Source organism: Plectrocnemia conspersa, unplaced genomic scaffold, assembly GCF_051122295.1.
Source record: "Plectrocnemia conspersa isolate PC_06_02 unplaced genomic scaffold, ASM5112229v1 ptg000005l, whole genome shotgun sequence".
NCBI classification, from domain to species: domain Eukaryota; kingdom Metazoa; phylum Arthropoda; class Insecta; order Trichoptera; family Polycentropodidae; genus Plectrocnemia; species Plectrocnemia conspersa.
In genome coordinates this window covers 15,645,468-15,670,726 of record NW_028277169.1, presented here as the reverse complement: position 1 = coordinate 15,670,726, position 25,259 = coordinate 15,645,468, and the positions used below count along the sequence as shown (strand labels likewise).

The window sequence follows — 25,259 nt, the reverse complement described above, 5'->3', positions numbered from 1 at the left end:
ACGCATATCGCAGTAATTGCGTTAATTTCTAGTGTGTTTCTCTAATCAATACGTGACTGATAGTGATAATCTGTAATGCGTTTGTTAAGCAAAACATGCAACATAATCTGCCGGATGCGATTTGTAGTCGTTATTTATATTTTTCCGATCTAAAACGTCATCGTCTGACTTCTATAATGAGCGTGTACATTATATTCGTCCTAATGAATCCACCGTATCGATATCTACAAACAGGCGCGGCTACTTTTCATTTTTTAATTTCCCCAGAAAATACTCTACTTTTCCAGGAATCTATGTAATAAATGCGATCGCTCGAATTACCGCAAATGAAGTTTTTAATTAACCAAATGGTGTGTTTTTGAATAATCGATAACTGAGCGATTAGCACGCTTTATACATTACTTAAATTGTTAAAGTTTATTAGAGTTTTTTTTATGAATTCTACGAAGAAGATAAAATATATTTATTATTACCGGATATTATAGCACAGAAAAACCCGTTTTAACTTAGAAAAAAACATGATTTTTTCTCGATGACTTAAAAGATGAAATATCTTTTTTATTATGATTTTAATCAAAAGCGAAAAAAGTTGATTTCTGTCACTCTCTTTTAATTTGGTATGGTTAATTTATGACGATAACCGGAAATTGAAAATGAACTTAATATTTCTTCCGCAGTAATCAATTAAAATATATATATATATATATATATAATTTAAAAAAAAAAGATATATATATTACGGTATGAATATTACAGGATAAGCATATCTTTAAGCTGCTGATAAGAATTTTACCCAACTTAGAGATTCTAGAAGAACTACGTTTTTTCGGTAGCACCTAATTACTAGCGTTTGCGTTCTCAAGTATGTTTCAAGTACAGTTTAAGAAATAAATATCTCTCTAATATGATTTTTTAACTAAACATTTAAATAGTAGAGATTTTTTAAATTGGTTATAATTATGATTTTTACCTACATATGTATTAATATATGTGTATATATATACTATAATATATTAAATTTTAAATATCTTTTAACATTATCCTAAATATTTTTAATTGATCTGATCTTTTAAAAATCTAGAACATATTTTTGAAATAATATTTATTTTTATTCACTTTTCTAAATCTGTTTTAATTTCGAATCATACAAAAACTAAGTATATATATTATAAATTAAATTGGTTTGTTATTAATATAAATTAAATAATATTTAACAGACTTTTTATTTGACATATAATTAATTTTCGTAAAAGTATTTGTTAAATTTTTTTAAGCAAAATCAAAAAAGGCAAGAAGTTATGTAAAAAGAGATGATAGCTATCGCTTATATTTTAACGCGTTTTTTAAAGAACTTTTAATACATTCTATATATGTGACTTTACTTCTAAAAAATATTTTTTGTAAGTATATTAACATAAAAGCTTAGTTCAAAAATAATTTGTCGCAAAATTTTAAAAATTATATTTCAAGAAAAGTTGTTCATTGAAATTAATTTAACAAAAAAGTAAGTATATTCATTGATAATCACTTACCACGTTTGAAATTTGCCACAAAATATTTAGTTTTGCGAAAAAGTATTTATTTGCTTATAACACAAATAAATTAAATTGCATCGCGAACTAATCAAAATTATGTTTAAAAAGAAAAAGTGAATACGTACGCAAAAGTTGATGAAAAGTTTGGCCAAAAAGTGCAACTTTGCGCAAAGTGAGCTCGCGCGCTGAGATCGTCTGTCTATGTAGCGCGCAGAGATAGTCTGTCTATGTAGCTCGCGAACCGAACTCGTGAGTTTTCGTTCCGTGGTCAGCGGCGCCGCGGGCCGGCGGGTGTCATGGCTGCCTGGTCCGACGTTGTTCGCGGCACTGGCGTCTCGACGACGTAGCGCCGTAGCCGCGTAGCGGCGTAGCGCCGAGGCGTCGATGCCGCGGCCGGGGCCTGCGCCCCTGCGGGCCCCGCCCACGCGCCGCCCTCCCCGTCGCCGCCCGCCCGCCCGCCGCCCGCAAAGGTGAAAGGTTGCCACCGAGAGAACGCCCGGACCTGTGGAGTCCACAGGACGCAAATGCACTCAAACGTCAAACTGTCCGAAACGTCACAAAATGTCCGGATTTGCAAAAAAACCGGCAACAAATAAAATTGAAGCTCTACACATCAAACTAAAAATTCAATTGATGACCGCTTCAATAACTTTTTTCCAACACTCAATGACAATATGAAGCGCGTAAAACAGAAAAATACAGAATTGATATTAATTTGTATACAGCCGAATTTATATATTTTGTTTGATTTTAGTAATTATACAGTTTGTATAATTATTAAAAATAAAGCTTTCGTAACACTGTGTCCGAAGGCCAAGATTGACGCGAAGAGGGAAGTGGCTGCGCTCTTAGTTTTATCAATCTATGTCGTTATCCGCTGTAGCCAGGATAAACAAATGATGCGCCTTCCCATGGGCCAAACCAAAGTTATATTTTTATCAATAAACATCTATGATTAATTAGACAATATGTCAGAAGTGCGCTGTTGTCATATTTTATATGTTCTCTGCATTCAAATAATTGCATATTGCTCTTCTTCTTAATGTTTTACATTTTAATTTTAATTAATATGCAAAGCTTTTGAAAAATAATATATACCAGTGGTGTGAAAAGGCGGCCCACGACGATATTTAGATAATGACCAATTTATTTAAGCAATTAATATTTATATTAAATTAAATAAATTAATAATAATAAATGAATTGTTGCATAGATGGTTCATAATTGTGGCTCAAGCTGCATGAGAAGAAATGATTATTTTCGATTTCAATATAGCGATATGTATGAAAGTCTGTCAATGTGAACAGAGGTTGTCAGTTATTTAATAACAATCATACATTTAAAGTGGATTTTCGTATTTAATTAAAAATATATTTTTAGAAATGGACCCATCAAAAAAGAGAAACGTTGATTTAATGTCGTAATTTTCAAAATGTATAGAAAGAAAAATATTTATTTATTTCGTACGGCACTATGATATATATTTGAGAAGTGAATAATGTATGTAGTTGCTTACAAAGAGTAAAATTTAAGAAGATACTTTCAATTGAAAATTGTCAAACGAAGTGATGAAAATTTAAAATTAAAAATTATAAAATAATTTACAAAAACAACACTTTACATTCAAGAAACTAAATTCTACTGATATTGACATAACAAAGGCTTGTTACTTCATTTAACACAGAATTACAAAGACTAATAGATAATTATCAGAGAGTTAATTTTTATTGATACGGCAAAGGTATTATGTCGCGACAAAAAAAACTATTCGAATTCATAAGCTTATTTGAAAAAAACAATTACAAGACGTAACAATGATATTTCAGAAAATGTACTATCTCAATTAAGAAAAATTGCTGAAAAGTTTGATTATTGCGCATTATTTTTGGATGAAAGCACTGATACCAGGAATACTGTTCAACTTAAACTAATAATAAGAGGAATAAATGATAAATTTTAAATAATTTTAAAATAAGCAAGCTTACAAGCAATGAAAGATTTATTGCTTGAAGTTAATAAATGTGTTATTTACCGCATAGTCATGAAAAATATTAGCAATATGACTTCACAAATCTAACTGAAAAAAATATCGGATGAAAAGTATCAGTGATTAATTCAAATCTATATTTTGGGTTTTTTTAGAAGTTTTATGTAAAAAAAAAATTAATATTGAATCATGTGGTGAAAGTTGTGACTGCTGTTATGCATTTTTAGATCATACAAATTACTCACTTAACTTACTCATTTAACCCAGTATGAAAATTAACGGAGGATATCATCCTATTTTTAGAAATAAAAAAAAAAAAAGATTTTCCTAAACTGAAACAGACCCTTGGCAAAGCCATTTTTAATTTGTGGTTAATCTTTGAATATATTTGAATGAATTGAATATTAAATTACAAGAAAAAATATTGGTTTTTAAGATATTTAATTTTAATCGTGTATTTATAACCAAATTGTTACTTTTTTTGGAAAAAATCTTAGAGTTGGCAAACCAGTCGCCTTCTAACCTTTTTATCAAAGAGGTATCATGATAGTGTAAATTCAATTTCCCAAAATTCTCGTAATATAAGTTTTTTTTATTTTTTAGATACGCATTTTCTGAAATTTCAAGTAGAATTTAAAAAACCTGTGGTGCTAAATATAATATAATTATTATCATTATTTAGTGAACTTTACAGAAAGAAATTCTGAATTTGAAACTTATTTTTAAAATGAGAATTTTATACAATGATTTTTAAGTAATTTTACAAATAATTAAAACGAAAATTCAGCGCTATTCTTAATATTATTTTCATAATTATTTTATATAAAGTGGTAATGCTCGATTCAATTGCATATTTTTTATTACGAACTATATTTAATTTTACTTATCTTTTTATTTAATTTGCACCCATCATAAATAAAAATAAATGCGTTACAGATTTAGTCAAACACCCCCTGATTATTTTCTGACTATATATTGTTTTTTTCGAATACGATATAAGAAATAATCAATCTGGTACGCCCAATGAAACAATTGCCCACCCCTGCTACATACTAAATAAATATGTAACACATGTTCGAAATTTTAATATCAAACTCTAAAATGCCCAACAACGATCATAAAAAAATCCGTTCAAAGTAAGTCTCTCTTAGACCCTAGTGTCCCTCAAGCTTATATGGTAGCTTACCGTGACTTAAGCTAGCTAAACTGTTATTCGTTAAATAAACTATAATTTCCCAAATAAAACATAGGCGGGAACCACAGTTAAAGATTTTCTGAAAACATCTAAAATTAAGTCATCGCTTAAAATCTATAATCTATAATAAGAATATTGTTCCACGAATATGGCTCATATATGTAAACAAAGTTTTTTGTTCTTGTTGCAAATTATTTTTCAGCGAAAAGATTTATTCAACCGCTAAAGGATATCCAAACTGGCAAAATTCGTCGAAAACTCTCAATGCTAATGCAGGATCTAGCTAACGTTTGAATTAATTTATAAAGTGGATGTATTTATAAAACATATCGGCGTGTTGCTTTATAAATATATGTTTTATGTCAAAGAATTTTTTTTATAATATTGAATTGTACTTCCAAAATAAGCCGCACTAAGCAGATGACACTAATAATCAGATTTGTTCATATAAATATAAATAATGAAAGAACATTTTTTGGCTTTGTAGAAGTAGCTGATTCTTAAAGAGAGAGTTTGTTCACGTACGTAATAAATACATTTGAAGAGTTAATATCAGATATAAAAAATTACGCTGTGAAGAATATGATAATGTGGCGAATTTGCGTGTTAAACATAAATTTATATTCTTAAGCCTTTCACGTTTCATGTACGGCACATATGAAACCTTAAACTTGGTAGTTAGTGATAGTGCTAAAGTAAATGCTGAGACGATAGGTGTTTTCAGAAATATACAAAACCTCTACAATTTTTCATTACTTCGACTAAACGGTGGGATATATTATAACAATACACTAAAATTACTCTTAATTCTTATTAGATACTTGGTACGAATCAATAATTAATGAACTTCTTCTACTAAGGAATAATATTGGAGATGTTTTAGGCGCATTAATCAGCAATGAAAAAAACAATAACAATACATACGAAATATAAAACTAAAAATTTAGCATTTCAAGTTATAGAATAGTTTCTTACTATTCTCTTATTATTTTGTGTGATGTTATAGGCCGCATTAACGTAGCCAGTAAAATGCTTCAAAATTCAAGTAAAATTTAAGTGAAACAACAAATGTCTTTAATATTTTTTAATGTTTTTTAAAGAACTCCGTTCCGACAAAAACTTTAATTTTGTAAACTTAACATAAAGAGGGACATTTATTTTTTACTGACACATATATGATTGGAGAAGAAATATAATTACAAACTGTTTTACCTAATAACAGTACGATAAAAGTTATTGAATGCTTTAAATAAAATGTGTGGTATATTTATTTTAAATCTATCGTTTTACATGACATGAAAGGCGTTAACCCAATGGAGTAAACACAATTAACACATACAAATAAGTAATGAGACACCAGACTAAAATTGGTCTGAAAATTAGTAACTATTTTAATAGTTGTAAACTATTATTAAAGCTTTCAATCAATAGACATCATTATGCACGAGCAATTTATTTTAAAGTACTAATGAAAATAGAAAAAAATGGAAAGTTCGAAATAATAATTATATAATAATAACTACAGACACGATAAAAATTCGAACACAGGTCTGCCAGATATTAGTCATTGACTTATAGCATTTACAGTTAAAATACAATTTTCGTCAATACACGCATTGACTGAAAGTCTCCGAAAAAACAAAACTACAAAACTTCCATCTCCCATACACGATAGAAATAGAAAAACACTTAGCTATATATTAAATTCGAATCCAGGTCTTTCAGGAGTTAGATGCCAAATATGCTTCTGAGCATATTATAATATATTAGCAAAGACATATGTAATAAAATTAACAGTTCGGGTCTAGCTAAACTTTAAAAACACTTTAACAATACACACTGATTATAAATAAAGTGAGCATAATCTATACTTCGAAAATGAAACAGAGTTATTGCATTTCATTTAATGGTAAAGCTCAAATTACATAATTTGTGAAATATTTTATCGTAGGAAAATTTTGATGTTTTATATATAAATGATATAGTTAATAACGTAAGAAAATGTAAAGTTCATCTATTTGCGGATGACACATTGATCTATTGCATGGGTGATAACATTGAAGAAGTTGTGAGTAATTTGAATGATGAATTAGGTGTGTTAGAGATATGGTTAAAGAATAATGTACTTAAATTAAATGAGAATAAAACTAAATGTATGTTTATTAATTATAAAAATGTGTTAGATGATAGTACCAAAATAGTAATAAATAACTCTAATATAGAAATAGTGGATAATATAAAATATTTAGGAGTAATTGTTGATACAAAATTAAACTTTAAAGAACATTGTAATTACATATTAAAAAAAATTAGTAGAAAAATAGGTTTATTATCTAGATTAAGAAATATATTAAGTATAAATACAAAAAAATTAATTTACAATAGTATAATATTGCCCCATTTTAATTATTGTGCAACACTATTAAATATGTTGAATAAATTAGATAAACAAATGTTGCAAAAATTACAAAATAGGGCAATGAGAGTAATCTTAAATAAAAATAGATTAACTAATTGTAAAAGTATGATTGATAGATTAGAATGGTTGAATGTTCAAGAAATATTGAGTATGAATGTTTTAGTATTTATATATAAGTTAGAAAATAATATGTTACCACACTATTTTAATAAGTATTTAATAAGAAATAAAGATGTACATAAATATAATACTAGAAATAGAGAAAATTTAAAGATAATTAAGTATAAGAAAACGAGTACGGCTAGGGGAATTATGTACGGAGGTTTTAATTTATATAATAGTCTTCCAAGAGAAATCCGAAACAGCAAAAATATAACGGGTTTTATAAATGGAATAAAAAAACACCTTCGTACATATAGAAATAAAATATTATAATATTAAGTCTTTATTATTGTATATTTTTTCTTTCTGTTATGTATTTTTTATATATTTTTATATATGTTTACTAAATTTGTTAGATGTAAAGATTAGCTATTAAGCTAAATAAATTAATAAAATAAATAAAATAAATAAATAGACATATTGATGAAAAATAGTAATAATTTGTACTAATTTAATCAGGTGATATTTGTACAACATCATGGATTAAAAATATACTTATTACGATAAATTCAGCGACTAGTAATATAGTATATTATGTTATACATTATTCAGAACATTAAAAAAAATTAAAATAATATTTTAAGAGCTAAAATAATTTTCATAGTGTCGATGAAATACCGTACAATGGACTATTAATATTAAAAGAAACAACAATTAATTTAATGTGAAATCCATAAAAAGAATTTGACGCTATTCCGCATGTTAAATCCTAGTTGAGACAAGGACATCGCCTGGCAAGTGATAAATGAATATAAAAAGAAGTTTCCATTACACCTTGCCAAAACCGAAGTATAAAGTGGAAATAGTTGGAATAAAATTGTAATAGTATTATATATGTATATAGCATATAAATAAATAAATATAATAATGCAAACTATTTGTATAATTGCTAAAATTAACTCTTAACAAAAAAGTATATTATCAAAATAAAAAATATAGTTAATTGTGCAAATATTTTATTAAAATATATTTGAGCTTGATTTTTAAATAGTATTGAAACTAACTAATTTAATTATTATTTTATACAAAAAAAATAATTAAGGAAGTGATAAGATAAAATATATTGATTTATAAAACAAGCGTGTAAGTTTACATATTATATTATTTTACTCTGTAATTTTCTAATTTTTATTCATGTGACAAGTAATCAATACATTGTTATTTAATAGATATTGTGATATTCAATTTAATATGTAAATTATTTATCGAACAGACACTTTTTTATTTTTTATTTATAGCTTAAGTAATATTAAAATTATATAACATGTTTAATAAAACTCTATTAGTATATTATTTTAATTAATTGTCGCGCTACACAAAAATTTAATTATAGAAACAAAAGTCACTCCCTTTCAGCAAATTTTAAAGTGTTGAATTAAAATTTTATTATTTTACTTATAAATAGTAAAACATGTATTTTTAAATCTTATACATTCAAAAGACTTTTGTGTTGATAATAAAAACGCATACACAAAGCATTTTATTTTATTTTAATAAAAACACTTAAAATACATTTATTGCGTAAATATTTTATAAAAATATTCCTAATAATAAATGTAAGTATGAAAACGTTGCGCTTATTTCTGTTTTGTCACTCGATTACCAATGAACTTTTAAAGTGAAGGTGAGAAATTGGATTTAGGTATCTAAAGAGCTTTTCAATCAAATAAATGGTGTGTGCGTTTGTCTACATGGTTTATTATACGACGTAGACTACGTGGACATTCAGCGGAAGCTTAAAATTGAAACAAGAAAGTAAAAAATTAGCACAGGGTTCTGCGTGGCACTACACATGGTCCATTAGCTATTCCCTGTACCGAATGTGGGACAGAGACTTCGGTAAGAAAAAAGGCATCCCACTCACGCCAACCGCCCACAATGAAAAAGTAATGGATGCCATTGAAATCGTGCCAAAACGTATTTCAAAATTATTTCACTTTACATAACGAGCGCATTGTACCTTTTCCCATTGTCTATGGGCTCGAAACTGTTCGGAGGAATATTGTTACTGGTTTTCAATGATTTTTTGCAACACTGCACTTAAAAAAACATTTATTTTAATTTTACCAATTGGAAAGTACTTCAATTATTATATTTCCTCTCTGTCTCTATATTATCTTTTTACCACATTAACTAAGACTGGCTTATCTCAAATACGTAAGTAAAACCAAACTATCCCTTGACTTTGAAAGACATTTTAGTAACTCAATTTTTCAAAACTAATTCTCGTAACTCTAATACACCTAGTAATCATATTTAGTATTTATTTACTATTAAAAAAATGTAATAGATAAATTAATAGTAAACTTTTACAGAAGTCACGGACGTCAGCTCACTGAACCATGATTAAAAAATAAGCAAATAATATAATACTGTCTTCTGAAAAGTGAATTAAAATCAAATCAAGATAAATAAAAATAATAAAGTTTTATCAGGAACAAGTAATTATAATTGCCTTGATACAACGTAACCGAATTAAAGAGAATCGACTTGTTAGTTCCAGGACGTAACAGAACAGTTGTTTGTATAATTTACATAGAGACCGTGACCTTTATTAATTGAATCCTAACTCTTGGATACAGGCTATTTCTATTTCACTCATTGGTAGGTTCTGTGATTTTTCAAAGTGTTCGTGACAAGAGTCCTTTGGAACATTGCCGACTATTTTCCTGTCAAAATGTCAACGCCCTTAATAAATTAATTTTTAACTAGTATGGTACTCTTTAGAAAATCAACATAATTTTATGTATATGTATCATTAATTACTCATAGAAAATACAATGAATTCTGTTTGTACATCTTATTCAAGATTCACACAAAACTTTTCTGTTTGATAATTGTATTATAACGTGTTTTAAACATTAGTTTAGTACCCGAAATGAATGGCTAAAAACGAGCAATATTCGCGTTAATGTAAATTTAATATAATTGATAAAAAAATGAATAAAGAATTAGCCTAAAGTTTTCCGTATGAAAGTTTTGTGGATGCATTAAGCACATCTAAAATTCAGGCTACGCTTATGTCAGAATCGAAGGTGAGAATATTTTTAGGTGCAGAATTATATTGATGCTTTATTTCAAGCTACAATAAATACATCACAAGAAATTAATGTTTCTAATATGACCAATTTTATGTCGAAACATCATGAGCGAGCATGTATAAATATCTGTATAGCAAAATAAATTACGTAGTATGTAAACATGAAGGGTACTTCAAAAAATATATAAAAATGAGATCAAAATCCACATGAAATCAAATATGGCTATTTAATTAAATGGCGTTTATTCACATGTAATGGTTAAATTTAAACTAACTTTTAATCAACATGAAAATCTGAATTTGTTAAAGTAAATAAATGTTCACAATTAGGGTAACATTTCCACGTGTTTTATGGTCAAAAATGTCTAAAATAAACTTTTACTGAAGTTTTAACATTTATTATTTAATTTATAAAAAATATGTTTCATTACATTTTTTTAAATATACTCAAATCTGCAGTTATTTTCACTTATGTATAGTAATACAATTAAATTAATCAAACATATACAAGTTTTAATAAAAATGTCCAATTTTAAACATAAAATTCAATCTTTTTCAACTTCATGTATTTTTCAGAGTACTTAGTAAAATCAGGCGCTAACGATAAATTCAGACTTATTAAGAAAATAGGTATTTAAAACTGCCCACAAATAATTCTCTTACTATTAAAATTGTACAATATTCCCCACACCAAGTCATCCTAAATCACGACATTTTTGATATCCCAGAAATTTCTAATTATTAAATAACTGTTATTTTATATTTATATAATGCTACTTAGAAAATTAAAAATGTAATTATTATTAATATTTGTTATTTATAGTAAATAGTATAAAAGGCAAGTTCTGACTTGTACAAGTTCTTGTATTACGAATGGAAGTATATGATAAAAGTGTCGCAAGTTAACTATGTACGCGCTTATATACACTTTTTGGATATGGGGGAGGTGCTTTGCTCATTCTTTTCTCGACTGCCTGGCCAATTCGGGGCAAAAACAGACTGTAACATGTTATTGTCTGTTTATTTTCTAATTAGAATTATTTTGTATTACGTAAATTAATGTGATCATATAGATTCATTTGTTTAGGTCCATTTGAACGATACATTTTCAAGTAGCTCTAATCCGCGCAAAATAGCAATCGTAACGGCGGCTTATATAAACATGACTAATACATATTTTTAGCAATTATTTTTATTGGGCTTTTAACAAGTAGTTGCGACAAGTTCAAGCTTACACTCAAGAAGAGGTCCTGACAAAATATAAATTGATAAATCATTCACATTTTCGTTAATGAAAAATGTATGACTGTCTGAAAAAATATTATTTAAATGAAAAAAACGTAGCATTATTAGTTTATCGAATAACATTTATGTCTTAAAAAATTATGTTGAATAACATTTATGTCATCAAATTTTATAATAAAATTATATTCTTAAATATTTCTAACGATATTCTTAGAATAGAATTTTTATCGGGAAAGATTCGTGTGAAAATTGAGACGATTTAATAGGTATCAAAGCGTAGCTGTCGTAAAGCATAACAGCACTAAAACGGTTGTCCATTTAAATATGTTATACCTAGTATATGTATATGTAAAGCTAGTCTAAAATTAGGTTTTTATTGTTGTATTTATAAGGAAAACTTTCATATAAATGATATTCATTTTATACGCGAAATGGCATAGCCATTAAATATGCACATAATATCCTCAACCACGTTTCACGTGTCTATATATAAGCTAATAAATCCCTAGTATCCCTAAAATAAATTTGATTAAATCCGCATAGCTGATTACGGACACGTGCTCGTTCCCTTAAACCGCTCAACGTTAAAACAATACAAACGAGCAGGAAACTTAACCGGCTTTTCGCTACGTGTAGAGTTTCGTTAGCCCGGCCGTGTATCACTTTGCGTTTCTTTTGTGTTGAACCCAGGTTCTATGTATATTTATTTTTTCGTAAGTCTTCCTCCGAATGCAACACGTGAACGTCGACGGTAATAGCGTGATGGCGAAACAACACTTAAAGTCTATTTATACGCGTTTGATGCTATATTTTACGTCTCAGGTGTGAATTGCAAGGTGTAAAGACTGAAAGCTCGCGGGCAGTGGAACTTCCGCACTAGTTCTGTTTTATAGTCGGTAGGAAACGCCGATGGTTTCCCGGTTCGGATTTTTAATAATGGTGTCTTGAAGCAAAATGCCAAGAAGCACGATACGACACGAGGTAACCAAATATCCTATTTTAAGGATATATACCTCAAGAACCTTTTCTGAACATTTTCGATTAAAATTTCGTATTTGGATATTTGTAGATTACAAATTTTAGATACCGATTCAAGAATACTGTGAACTTAAGTGTCATAGAGGACGCTAATAACTGACAGATTGTCAAAGTGAAATGCGTTCTTCATAACAAATCCCAGCATCTTGATAGATGTTTTGCAGATATCGTTTACGTTTAGAGGGAACCTCCAATTCCTATCAAAAGTGATTTCGAGATCTTTAGTGGAAATTTCTCTAGCAAAAATGTTTGCATCGAGATCGTAGGAATGAACTGATGGTGAATGGGATCGAGAAACTGACTATATGGTATTTTCCGACACTATAAACCAGACGGTTGATAAACGCCCATCTTCATAGATAATCTAAATCAGTGGTCTTAAACCTTTGAGTCTGCGGACTTTATCAAATTTTATCAAATTTGCTTGCAAAAAAGCAGAAGATGTCGCACTAACAAGAAATTGTAATTTTATAGCATTAGATTAAATAAATAATATTCTATCCAATATTGATTTTTATTTTGGGTTGACGCCGGTCCGCGAAATATTTTTCCCATTTTCGCCGGGCCGCGGATGTAAAAAGGTTGAAGAGCACTGATCTAAAAGTAGTCCACAACAAATCGATAAAATTAAGGAATTTAAAAATATCAAAGAAGCATTAAAATGTAATGGCTTTAATTTTAATGGATCTTCTCCAGCAGATGGTTAAGCTTTTTTACTTGAATACCTAATTGTAACCCTTTACAAAAAAAATTCACCGCTGTCCAGATGCATACCAATGCATGACATTGGTGAATTACACGGACGATACGCACTTGTGCAAAATTATATTTACGATATTAAAACTAAAGTAGTAATTGGTGAATCAATATGATTTTTTTAAATACTTTTTTAGTCTGATATTTAGTTTTAATGTGTTATTCCTAGAGACCTTAATTTTTCGCGATTACGATAAAAGTATCCATTCCAAAGTCCATTCCAAAAAGGGTGGTATTTATACAAATAGAACCGTTAGAAAAAGATTGTAATCTGTCTAATATTCTAATATTTGTCCGGTTCCTTGCCTTTTTACTTAATTAATTCAGGATAATAAAGTAAATAAATGAAAAATATATTGGTATTTTACATTTACCATATGTTCGAGGGAAAATACTGGAAAAAAATCTTTTCAAAAAAGATTTCTTTCCAGTATATTCCAAAGAAAGTGTTAGATCAATTTTTAAATCTTAAAATATAATAGGAACCATTCTACCGAATTAAAAAGACATTGATAATTCTCACCATCATCTTTACAACTAAACTCTATAGCAGCCTTCCTTTTTCATAGAGCAGACAAACTTTCGGATAGTGATCATAAATTAATGAATATAAAAATATCAAAGAAACGTTGAAATTAAATGGCTTTACTAATATTTGCAATGAAATGTAGATATAAATAAAAAAAGAATACTGTATTACATTTATATATGTCGTAAGTGTTTCAGAAAAGAGAGGACAAGTAATTTTCAAAGGTGTTAGAACAATTTTAAATCTCAAAATAAAATAGGAATCATTCTACCGAATGAAAAAGACAAAATTAATAACGAATCAGGAGTATACTAAATTTATTGTAACGACTGTGACAAAATTTACAATTGGTCAGACAAACAGTAGAATTTCACAAAAAAAGATAGAACATTGAAATGCTTTGATGAAAAATAAACTTTCATATAGACTTTAATACAACTAAAACTTCAGGCAACATTAAAAAGCAAATTGTAAGAAAATATAGAGAAGTAATTCAAATAAAAACAGCACTAAATAAAAGAGACAACGTGAAAGCAATTTGGGATACGTGGACCAGTTTTAAAGCAAGCTAAATTAAATTTTAACAAAATTCATACAAATATAAATTTATTTCAACAAACCAATTCGAAAATTAATGCGCTTGTAAGTAACAAACGAAAGAAAAAATAATAGAACATGAGATCGTATCCAGGACGACGCAGCTCAAGGGTTTGCGGTGGCCAAGATAAGATAAAAATTACGCCCAATATGATGACCCCAACATCGATGGCCAAATATGTCACGTAAATATAAAAAATCTTATATACAAATCGCGTAAAAATAAAATAATATTTTTTAATAATTAATATAAACAGTTACGTACCGTATTTAATTAATTGATCAAATAAATTTTGTGACAATTAAACACAACGATTGAATATTTTTTAGTTCGCTTCTATCCGCGGGGCAGGTATGAGATTCGATAATAATTTTGATTACTGTGTTTTTGACATAAAAGCCAAAATTATTAAAAGTGCGACTCTAAAACTAAACTAAAACTATCTGTGCGACGATTAAAAAAAGTGTACCATAAATTTCTCGATGATGTTAAAAACACTTTTGGCGAAATATAGAGAAAAATCCAAAGGACATGAACGCGAATTTAAATCAGGTAATTATTTTTTAAATTAAGGTGTTTAAATTTTAACGGATTTATTTAACACTTTACTTACCTTTTTGAAGCTTTCGTACCGCGCCTTTTCTTACTCGCATCTCGCTTGCCGACGATTCGATCACTGATGTTGGGGTACGTCGTCCTTGATTCGATCGTCCTTGATTCGATCTTGTGTTTTATTATTTTTTCGTTTGCTTGTAACTAAGAGACCGACAAGTGCATTCGTTTACGAATTATTTCGTTCAAATTATATTTGTATGAATTTTGTAAAAATTTAATTTAGCTTGGTTTAAAACCGGTAATCAAGTATCTAAAATTGCTTTCGCATTGTATCTTTGATTTAATGCTGTTTTTCTTTTAATTTCGACTTCAATTACTTCTCTATATTTTTTTACTGGATTTTAAATTTTGCCTCAAGATTTTTTTTCAGTTAATTCCTATGATCTCGGTGGAAACATTTTGTCTAATCGGTTTAGTCAATTTGTATACCTCATTTTTATAATTAACGTTTAGCATGTAAAACTGTATGCAACAAACATTACAGAAAAATATTGAAATCATAACTTAGTATGCTAGCATTAAGAAACAAGTACACCCATACCTCGCTTTACGGCCTAGATACGTTCCACGAAACTTGGCCGCAAAGCGAAAAGCCGTATAACGAATCAATTATTCTAATACAAATTCAATGGGATCGGTTCCAAATTTGTTAAATATGTAACATGGTTTATCATTTAAAATGCATTTTATCTTTTTATTTCATTTAAATCAAAAATACATACATAACAAGTACATACATTTGTACATAAAATATTAACAGACTCCAAAAACCAACAATAATCCATAACCAAAAATGAAACAACTTCATGTTACATAAAATATGTGTATGAATACATAAATATTTTTTTTTTAAATGGCTTTAATCTGAAGACGATAAAGAAATGGTAACCTTCAGATCACTGTCGTTCTCATTTTTCGCTGGTAAGGATGGGCCTGGCTTAAAAAAATTGCCCAACGATGTTTGTCTTGCCTTTTTGTCTCTTTCGTTCTTCAGTGATTAATAACAGCTAATGGCTGAGTTAATTCCTCGAGAAACTTTAGCGCTACGTTCGACGTCAGGATCGTTTTCAAAGAAGATGTTTATTCCTTGTTCGAAATAGGAAAAAGCTTTTGACAATTTTTTTTATGTTAGCTGTTTGAATACAACAGGCTCTGTCTCTTCATCAAATGCCGGTTCTGCTCGCAACTGAATGAGTTCCTTACATAAAAGGGGTTCCCTATCAGCTTCAAGTAGATCAAGCACCCTTCAAAGCCGAGATCATGTGCTAGATCCAAAATGTTTTGCCTAATTTCAGGAAGGCAATTAACTTCTGCATCAGTACTTTTTAAACATTCTGGCCATATTTTTTTCCAAACATTGTTCATTGTTGTTAATTTTAATTCCTTCCATGATTCACTGATGCTGTCAACAGCATCCTTGATGTTATAGTTTTTCCAAAATGTTTTAATTGAAGATTTACCATCGGTTTCCCTTATAAGTTGTCGGAAAGTTCGGCGTAGGTAATATGCCTTAAAAGTGGCTATTGCACCCTGATCCATTGGTTGGATCAGAGCTGTTGTATTTTTCGGAAGGTACTCAATCATGACATCTTCAGATAGTTCGGATAAATTAGTAGGATGCCCTGGTGCATTATCCAAAATTAGCAAAGCCTTGACGCTTAAGTTATTGTCTCGCAAATATTTTTTCACTTCTGTACAAAAGTGATTTTTGAACCAATCCTCAAAAGTAGATTTAGTCATCCAAGCTTTCTTGTTGGATCTCCATATGACGGGTAATTGATTTTCGGACAAATATATTAAAAGTGGTTTTAGCTTAAAATCATCCGCGGCATTTGCACCAAGTAGCAAAGTTAATCGTACTTTAGACACCTTATAACCAGGCGCAGATTTTTCGGTTTTTGAAATGTACGTGCAATTAGGCATTCGCTTCCAATAAAGCCCTGTTTCGTCTACGTTAAACACTTGTTCAGGTTTATAACCACCTCTTTCAATAATTCCCTTTAAAATGTTGGGATATTCCTTAGATGCAGCCTCATCGGCGCTAGCTGCTTCACCTTTCATTTTAAAATTATGCAAATTAAATCAATTTTTAAATTTTTTTAAAAATCGACATCGAAAAAAAGTTTTTTTGCCGTTATAGCGAAACATTTTAGGCCGTTAATTGAAAACGTGCCTTAATTGAAGAGGGCCGTTATAGCGAAAGACCGTATAAAGAGCGGCCGTATAGCGAGGTATGGGTGTATATAAGTTATTTGTCTGAATTGAAAAATAAAACATGTTCATCTCATTTTCTTATTTTATTGAATTAGATATAAATTTTGAAACAAAAAGTTTTTTATTACTGCTCTTTATATCATAGTATTATATAATAAAAAATAAAACACGCGCGCCTAGTGCGTGATTGCTGTATCAGAGGTTCTATTTTTAAAACTTCTCAACTTTTTATTTAGCACAATAATATACGTACATGCAATTTAAAAACATGAAAATGATGAAAAAATCCATATAAAATCTGTACCCTTCAGTTCCTCTCGCGGTCCATTTAACTAGTCGGCAATTTCGATTGTGCAAAACCTGACACTAATATGTAGGCTGATGAAATGAAATTTAAAGCATGATAAATTTTCCGACGTAATTTAATTCAACTTACGGCAATGAAATTTAAGACTTAATTGAAGTTGATCTTTGTATTATTCTAAACAGCTCAAGCAGTACCTTTGATTCACCCTTGCGTGTACTGGATATTTATAATTTTAATATAATATATAAAATATAATTGGTCTGTGAAAAGTAAATTTAAAAATGAATAACTTGATTGTGTTTTTGGCATGACTTTTTAACAACAACAAAAAATCGGTTGTATGCTGGCTAAATATAATTTTTATCAAACAGCATTTAGATTTAAAAATAATTCCAAATTGAACACGCAAAGCTCGGCGTATTTTCTTAAGGGCTTATGAATAATCTACTCTATAAATGCGTGCGATTATTTGTAAGGGTGAATTCAGTTTGTTGTTATTTTTCTCTTGAGTAACTATGTTAATGATTTTATTTATTCATGTATTAATACTAAAGATTGCTTCTAGTCATTTGCATAAAAAATAGCAAAACGCTAATTTAGGATCCAGATACATTTAACTTATTTTATTAGTTTTTTTTATTTTATTATCTGTGAAACATGTACGTATGTATATATATATGCTATCAGCATTTATACAATATGTCAAATAAAAAAATAAGTTATTGATGTATTATTGCGAATTTTACATAGCGGTTAAAAGCCACATTTAATTAATATTTCACATAATAATTATATATTTAGTATCGCTTTGCTGATAAATTCAATACTTCTTTATACGTATTATTCAAAAGGTTAACATAACTTATAAACCTTTTAAAATGTTTTGTTTGATTTTACGTAACATAAAATATTAATACGTACCATTTTCTCGTTTTTTTATTCCTATTTATATAAATTGAATAATGCAAGGTTACTTCCCAATAAGTGGTTTATATATCAAAGGACACGTCTTGGTTCTAAATTAAAATATCTCCATTATGCGGGAGCATTTAATTTCCTCGTATAATGCCTTCCTACAGAGCCTACGTAAATTTCCCTGGGGTTGTTCGGGTTCGCTCTTGTCCCAGTCAAGCCTTTTAATCAGAAATCGTAAACAAAAAATAATATGAAACAGTTGTGTCATTAGCGATTTTTTTGCATAGGTAACGTCTCAAATTGAAATATATTAACGTAGCAAAAAATATTGTATATTATTAATCGATAAAGAAAAGGTCAAGATTTTAATGTTTTCGAAAAAAACGTATTGGAATTTTAAACATAAAAATAATAAACCACGATATGCTGCACGCTAATATGAATCGATAGTTATTATAATATAAAAAAATAACTTTGATCATAGACTCCTAATTATATTTTAATTTTTTGTATACAGATTAATTTTAATTACAGCAAACACGTTGTTGCTGACTTGATTTTATACAAATACATTCACATTGGATTGTTATAAATGTACAGATTTAATTTTTTCATTAATATAAAATATTTATAATAAAAAATAAGCAAAAGACATTCGGACGATACTTAACCGCCGATGGCGCAAAAAGACATTTTGCTTTATTTCTTTTTTATTTCTTTTTTTATGCGTATAAAAAACCAATTTTCAACTTCGTGTCAAAGGCGGTCTCGTTAGAGAAGTTCGCATTAATTTCTTTCGTACTAATTATAACCGGAGGCTACAAAGAATCCACTACAAGGAAAACGACACCGCGACGCCCGCACGGGAAAAATCAAAAGACGTCATACATTTTAACGAAAACAATTCCACATACAGGAGGGTACAAAAAAAATAATGATATCTAGTAAGAATCTCTTTGTTTTGTTCACATAATACATTTTACATTCGGTTAATGGCTTCATGTTTTAAAATAATTTATAAGCGATCGTTTAGTTGCTTTTCATACTCATAGTACAAATTGCTAGTTTATAACCATTTTTTAGTTAACAAGATTAATTATAAATATAAATTAGAGTAATACTTGATAAGATGAATAAAGAAAAAATACAAAAAACATTTATACACTCAACTAAAGACTTGAAAAAAAAACTAAGAATAAATCTAGACTAGAAAGCAAGATGTTTTTAGAGATGTTATGTTTGTAGCTAAATAAATATTTTAATAATAGTTTTAAAGGTAACCACATTTATGATTTTCTCGAGAATTCTCGAAATTTTTTAATAAATATATGTAAAATATAGTTGATATTTATATATATGTATGTAAAATATATATACTGTTTTACAAGTAAGCAATTTGATTATTTATATTACACTAATATTAAACTAATGTAATTGATATAGTTGAACATTTAATTTTAGTCATAATATATAATTTTTTATTCCACAGACAAGATTCAATTTTGTGTTGAAACCAAAGTAAGATAAAAAAAAATGCAAAGAAATATTTCAAAACTACTCTTGTATAGGTTTTGTTTGTAAGCCTAGGATAATTTTAATACATGAATTTGCTTATCGTAAAAACACGTGAAAGGGCTAACCCTTCCAAAAATAATGATGATAGAAAAATGTGTTTTTACTATGTGTCAAAAGATGAACAAAAACTTTATGAAGTGCTGGTCATTGTGAACTTACACGGATTATGAACTTGAAAACATCATACAATTTTGCATGAAAATTTTAAAATCTTCTATTTATGAATCATTTAATTGTAAAAGACATTAGAATTGCATTGGAGTATTAAAAAATCTGTTCACATTTATTATTAGAGAGCAATGCATTAACCGATAGATAACAGGCGATTAAAGATTCAGACGATCATAAATCATTAATGGTAAAAATAACAATAAACATAAATTCCGTATTTTGTGTACAACCGTCTACCGAGTATGCCGTGTCTATTTAAAGCATATATATATATATATATATATATATATATATATATATATATATATATATATATATATATATATATATATATATATATATATATATATATATATATATATATATATATATATATATATATATATATATATATATATATATATATATATATATATATATATATATATATATATATATATATATATATATATATATATATATATATATATATATATATATATATATATGTGGTTGAATGCGTTTTCGCGGAGAAATATTTGGTTAATATTTCTAGGAGTCGGATTACTCCGCGTACTTTTTTGATTCCGTGTGGAATCATGGTCCCTACGTTTCGGCCAGATTCGCCCAGCCATCCTCAGGGGAAAATTGAGAATATGAACATCCGGTGTGGGCAAAGCCCAGCATGTGGTTGTTCAGATCTGGCCGAAACGTAGGGACCATGATTCCACACGGAATCAAAAAAGTACGCGGAGTAATCCGACTCCTAGAAATATTAACCATATATATATATATATATATATATATATATATATATATATATATATATATATATATATATATATATATATATATATATATATATATATATATATATATATATATATATATATATATATATATATATATATATATATATATATATATATATATATATATATATATATATATATATATATATATATTTACTTTGTGACTCGCGGATGAAGGCAATTTTTCAAGAGCTTTCGCCAAGGGCGAGGTAAACACTTAATGGAGGAAGGTCCCATCACGTGCAGCCAGGACTACCTCTTCGCGTTTTTACATCAGGTGAAATTTCCACGCTAATTTGCGAAAGTACAAAAGTTTGCTTTTTTCGCCCCTTCGAGCACCTAAAAATACGCGCGATTCTCTTTATGTATCTCGCGGGCACATTTGTACAGGTTTATTTATTCATATCTCTTGAGATGCTTCAAGGTGATACGCAGCTTTATAAAAGATGAGCTTTTAACAGATGCACGTTTTTTGTAATTTAAAGCTAAAACTATAAAAAATATTCAACAACGATTAAATACGTACTACAATATATTTACTACGGTAGAACACTTTAAGGAGTGTACTACTAAAAGGCTTTTTTCTGCTTCTGTCGCTTTAATTTAATATGTACATGTTTTAAATTAAATTTTATAATCATTTCTAGATTATGAACATTGTGAGATACTTAAGTAATTATAATCTTATCGACTTGAGATACTGAGTTTGTAGTGTCAAGGGCTGGCATTCATTCTTTTAGTTTTACTTATTATTTTTAAATGCCTCTAAAACGTTTGAGTGTTTTACATTACATTTAATTAAAGCTTAATTAAATGTAATGTAAATTTGCTACTGAATTTATAGAAATATATAAATTCAGTAGCAAATTTTCTTAGCACTCTATTAGAGCAAAAGCATATCTTATTTTACGTAACGAGATTTGTACTTATAAACTAGATACCTGCAAACTGCAACAAATCTTGTCTGCACATATACTAGTATTTTCGTATTTGTATAGGCACCGACTATCTATTGTCCGCATACATTTTAAAGTTGCATTTTCATGGTCTTAATCCACGCAAATACATGATTGTCACTTGAGTCTGCGTAAATAAACATATTTTTAAAATCAAAAATACTTATAACAATTAGTTTAAACTAGCTTTAAACGAATAATTACTACAAAATATTCACATAAACAATTACAAAACATAATTTACTAAATTGACACTATAAATAAGGTAGGTAATCTTTAACTGCAGTAAAGACAGTTACGCTGTATTCATTACAATAATAAATTTTAGATAATGTGGAGGTTAAAAAATATTAAAAAACCTAATATATTGTGGTATAAAGTCAATGCGTATAATTGTGGAAAAGGAATTATTTTTAAGATGAACGCTTTTTTCGTAGACAATAATATGTCACAATAATATGTTACAGTATCCAAAATTCTTATAAATTATATATATATATTTTGAATAAAACTTATCACTCATTTTATGTAGTATGTAGGATACGATATTACTGAAAGATAAATAATTTATTAATTTAAAGTAAAAATGAATAAATAAAGTTAAAAAATGAATTTATCCTTACTTTTAAAGTATTTTTATATATAAATATATTAAGTAAGTAAGTAAGCCAAAATATACTAAAGAATGTTAGAGACGTTCAAGAAGATGTGAATAATGCATAGCTGGTCATTGAACAAAACATCCATTGAATAGCTTCCATTTTATCGCCGGCTTTTGAGTGAACTTTTTGTCCTTCATGCCTCTTGACTTATTATTAAGTCTGGCTATATATACACTAGCGAAACATAATTCAACATCTCAAGGACAATATCCAGACTTAAATGAAAAGTTTGTGAGAAAAACTCTACAAAGAGATCGAATTTTCAAGGAGTTATTTTAAGGTTGTTGTATTTCATAACAACTGTAAAATACATATTATTTTAATTATATTTTATAAGAAGAAATTTTTACAAAAACATTCCTTGTTAGTTTAAATAACTTTTTAGTATTTTAAGGTTAATTAAATATAAAATAAATATTGTTAATAATAATACCATACCAAGTGAAATATAATTTAACCCAATTACTAAACGTTTCATTACATTATTCTAAAAATATTTTCATCAGAGTTTAAGAAACAGTTCAAGCTGTTTCATTGTTTGTTCTTTAGCATGCGTGCCATAATGCAATTCGGCGTGAGCAAGTTATTACACATATTATTACGTAATAATAACGATGTATGAGCAACTTAATAATGTACACACTCGAATATCACCACTTTCAGTATATGCGACTAAATTTATCGCCGGGCTAAAACTCAATTAGAAAATGTAGAAGAAGATGAAGACGTTATGCGAGATAGACGTTATAATATTTTCAAGTCAGAAAGAAAGTTCGCGATGTGTCTGAGAGGCGAGTTGCAAAAAGTTTCGAATAACTCGCATTAGCTTCTTAGGAAGTGGCTTAACGATTTTTTGAGGTCAATCTAGCGAGTCCGCGCCAAAGTTGCCGATGACAACTTTAGAATTTGTAATACTTGTGCAAGTTGTCTGCCACGCGACTTTTAACCGCGACGTTCACCTAAGACTTAACTTAAATTGTAAATTGGAAGCAGTTCTCCACTTCAGTTATATATAAAATATACATAATTTCAATATTGTAATAAATTAACAACTTGTCACGCACGTACAAAGCTATTGCTTTATGCCAAGGGTTTCCAACCTTTTTCATTTCAGCCTAATAAAAAATTTAAAGTCGTATAAATATTTTTTTTTACATAACTTACATGTGATTAATTTAATAAATATTTGATATTATTTTGAGCATCAAATCAATACAGAAAAACACTCTTAACAATAAGTTAAATGTTATGGGGATCACCCATAATAGTCGCGTTGCAAACAACTTAAACATTATCCGTTCAAGAATTTATAATTGTCAGTTTCACTTTCTGTCCACTATTTTTGTTTTTATTATATCAGTACAATTTTAGAATGATGTAAAAGCTATACTAAAAAAATATTATGATACGTTTGGGATTTAATGACTTTAAAGTACTATATAGTGTATATAGCTATGTAGCTGGAGCATTTTTTATTACAAATAAAAATTTTATTCTGCTGCAAGGATCGAACTTAAAAAATAATTCAACCGAATCAATTCTGACCTTTACGGTTAATTTTTAAGGTGGCGAATATTGGTGGAAATTCAGTTAAATTACGAACTCCAAGGGAGCCTAAATGATATTTAGCACCATAAAAATTGCCAAATAAAGTGCAAAAAAACAAATTCTTCAAATCCATGGTCGAAAAACGTTAATAGAGCAAACTTGAGGTTGGTATACTCGTTGTATCACAATTTTTAATTAGTTGTTTTTAATTGATTGTTTTAAAAATCTACCGATAAAATTATAGGAATAATAGATTAAAACAATTTTAGAACAAATACGAGAAAAACTACAATTTTAAAGTCTTTTAGTTTTATTGCTTGTAACGTATTGTATTACTACTCTTCTTATTCCCAATGCTATTGATAAAATTTAAATATTCTATAACAAGCTATATCACAATTTCTTCATCTTTACCTATAATTCGATGAAACATAGAGAAAATTATAGTACATAGAGATCACTAGTGTAGCACTAGTTTCTACAGAAATTCATAATCTATTCTAAATAGATAGAAAAGGTGAGGATACTCTTGTACAACACATACACAAAATTATTAAAATTATATATAAAGTAATTATATGTATAATACATAAAAAGAGTGACCCATTGCTATTTTTGAACTATAGATGTACAATATTATTAAATATAGATGCAGAGATGCACCACCTATCTATTGATTTTAAAGTTGCATATAGCTCGATAAATATATGTAGAGGAATTGGGCGTCCCAAAAAAGCTAATTTACATCGTAAAACTTGCGATGAAAAGTGTCGGATGCCAAATGAGAATACCGGATGAGCTGTCTAGGCCCTTGCATGTTTGTACGGTTTGCAACTATTTGATATTTCACTGAAAAGAGTAACTAGAGAATCTAAAGTCAACAAAACAAGCAGTATATATAATAAATATGTTTAAATCTTTGCCTATGCAGATGACATAAATATTACAGCAAGGGCAAATCAGACACTATATCAGCCAAGAAAATATGCCTAAGAATTAAC

General features: G+C 28.3%; 1 protein-coding gene across 1 annotated transcript in view; it reads right to left on the bottom strand.

Moving 5' to 3' along the window:
• jeb (low-density lipoprotein receptor domain-containing jelly belly protein) overlaps positions 1 to 1,847 on the bottom strand; it is a 140,144-nt gene extending 138,297 nt beyond the window's left edge. Inside the window, exon 1 of the mRNA XM_088185975.1 lies at positions 1,661 to 1,847. The gene's annotated coding sequence lies outside the window, so the exon portion shown is untranslated. The remainder of the gene's footprint in view (positions 1 to 1,660) is intronic.
• Positions 1,848 to 25,259: the final 23,412 nt, after the last annotated feature.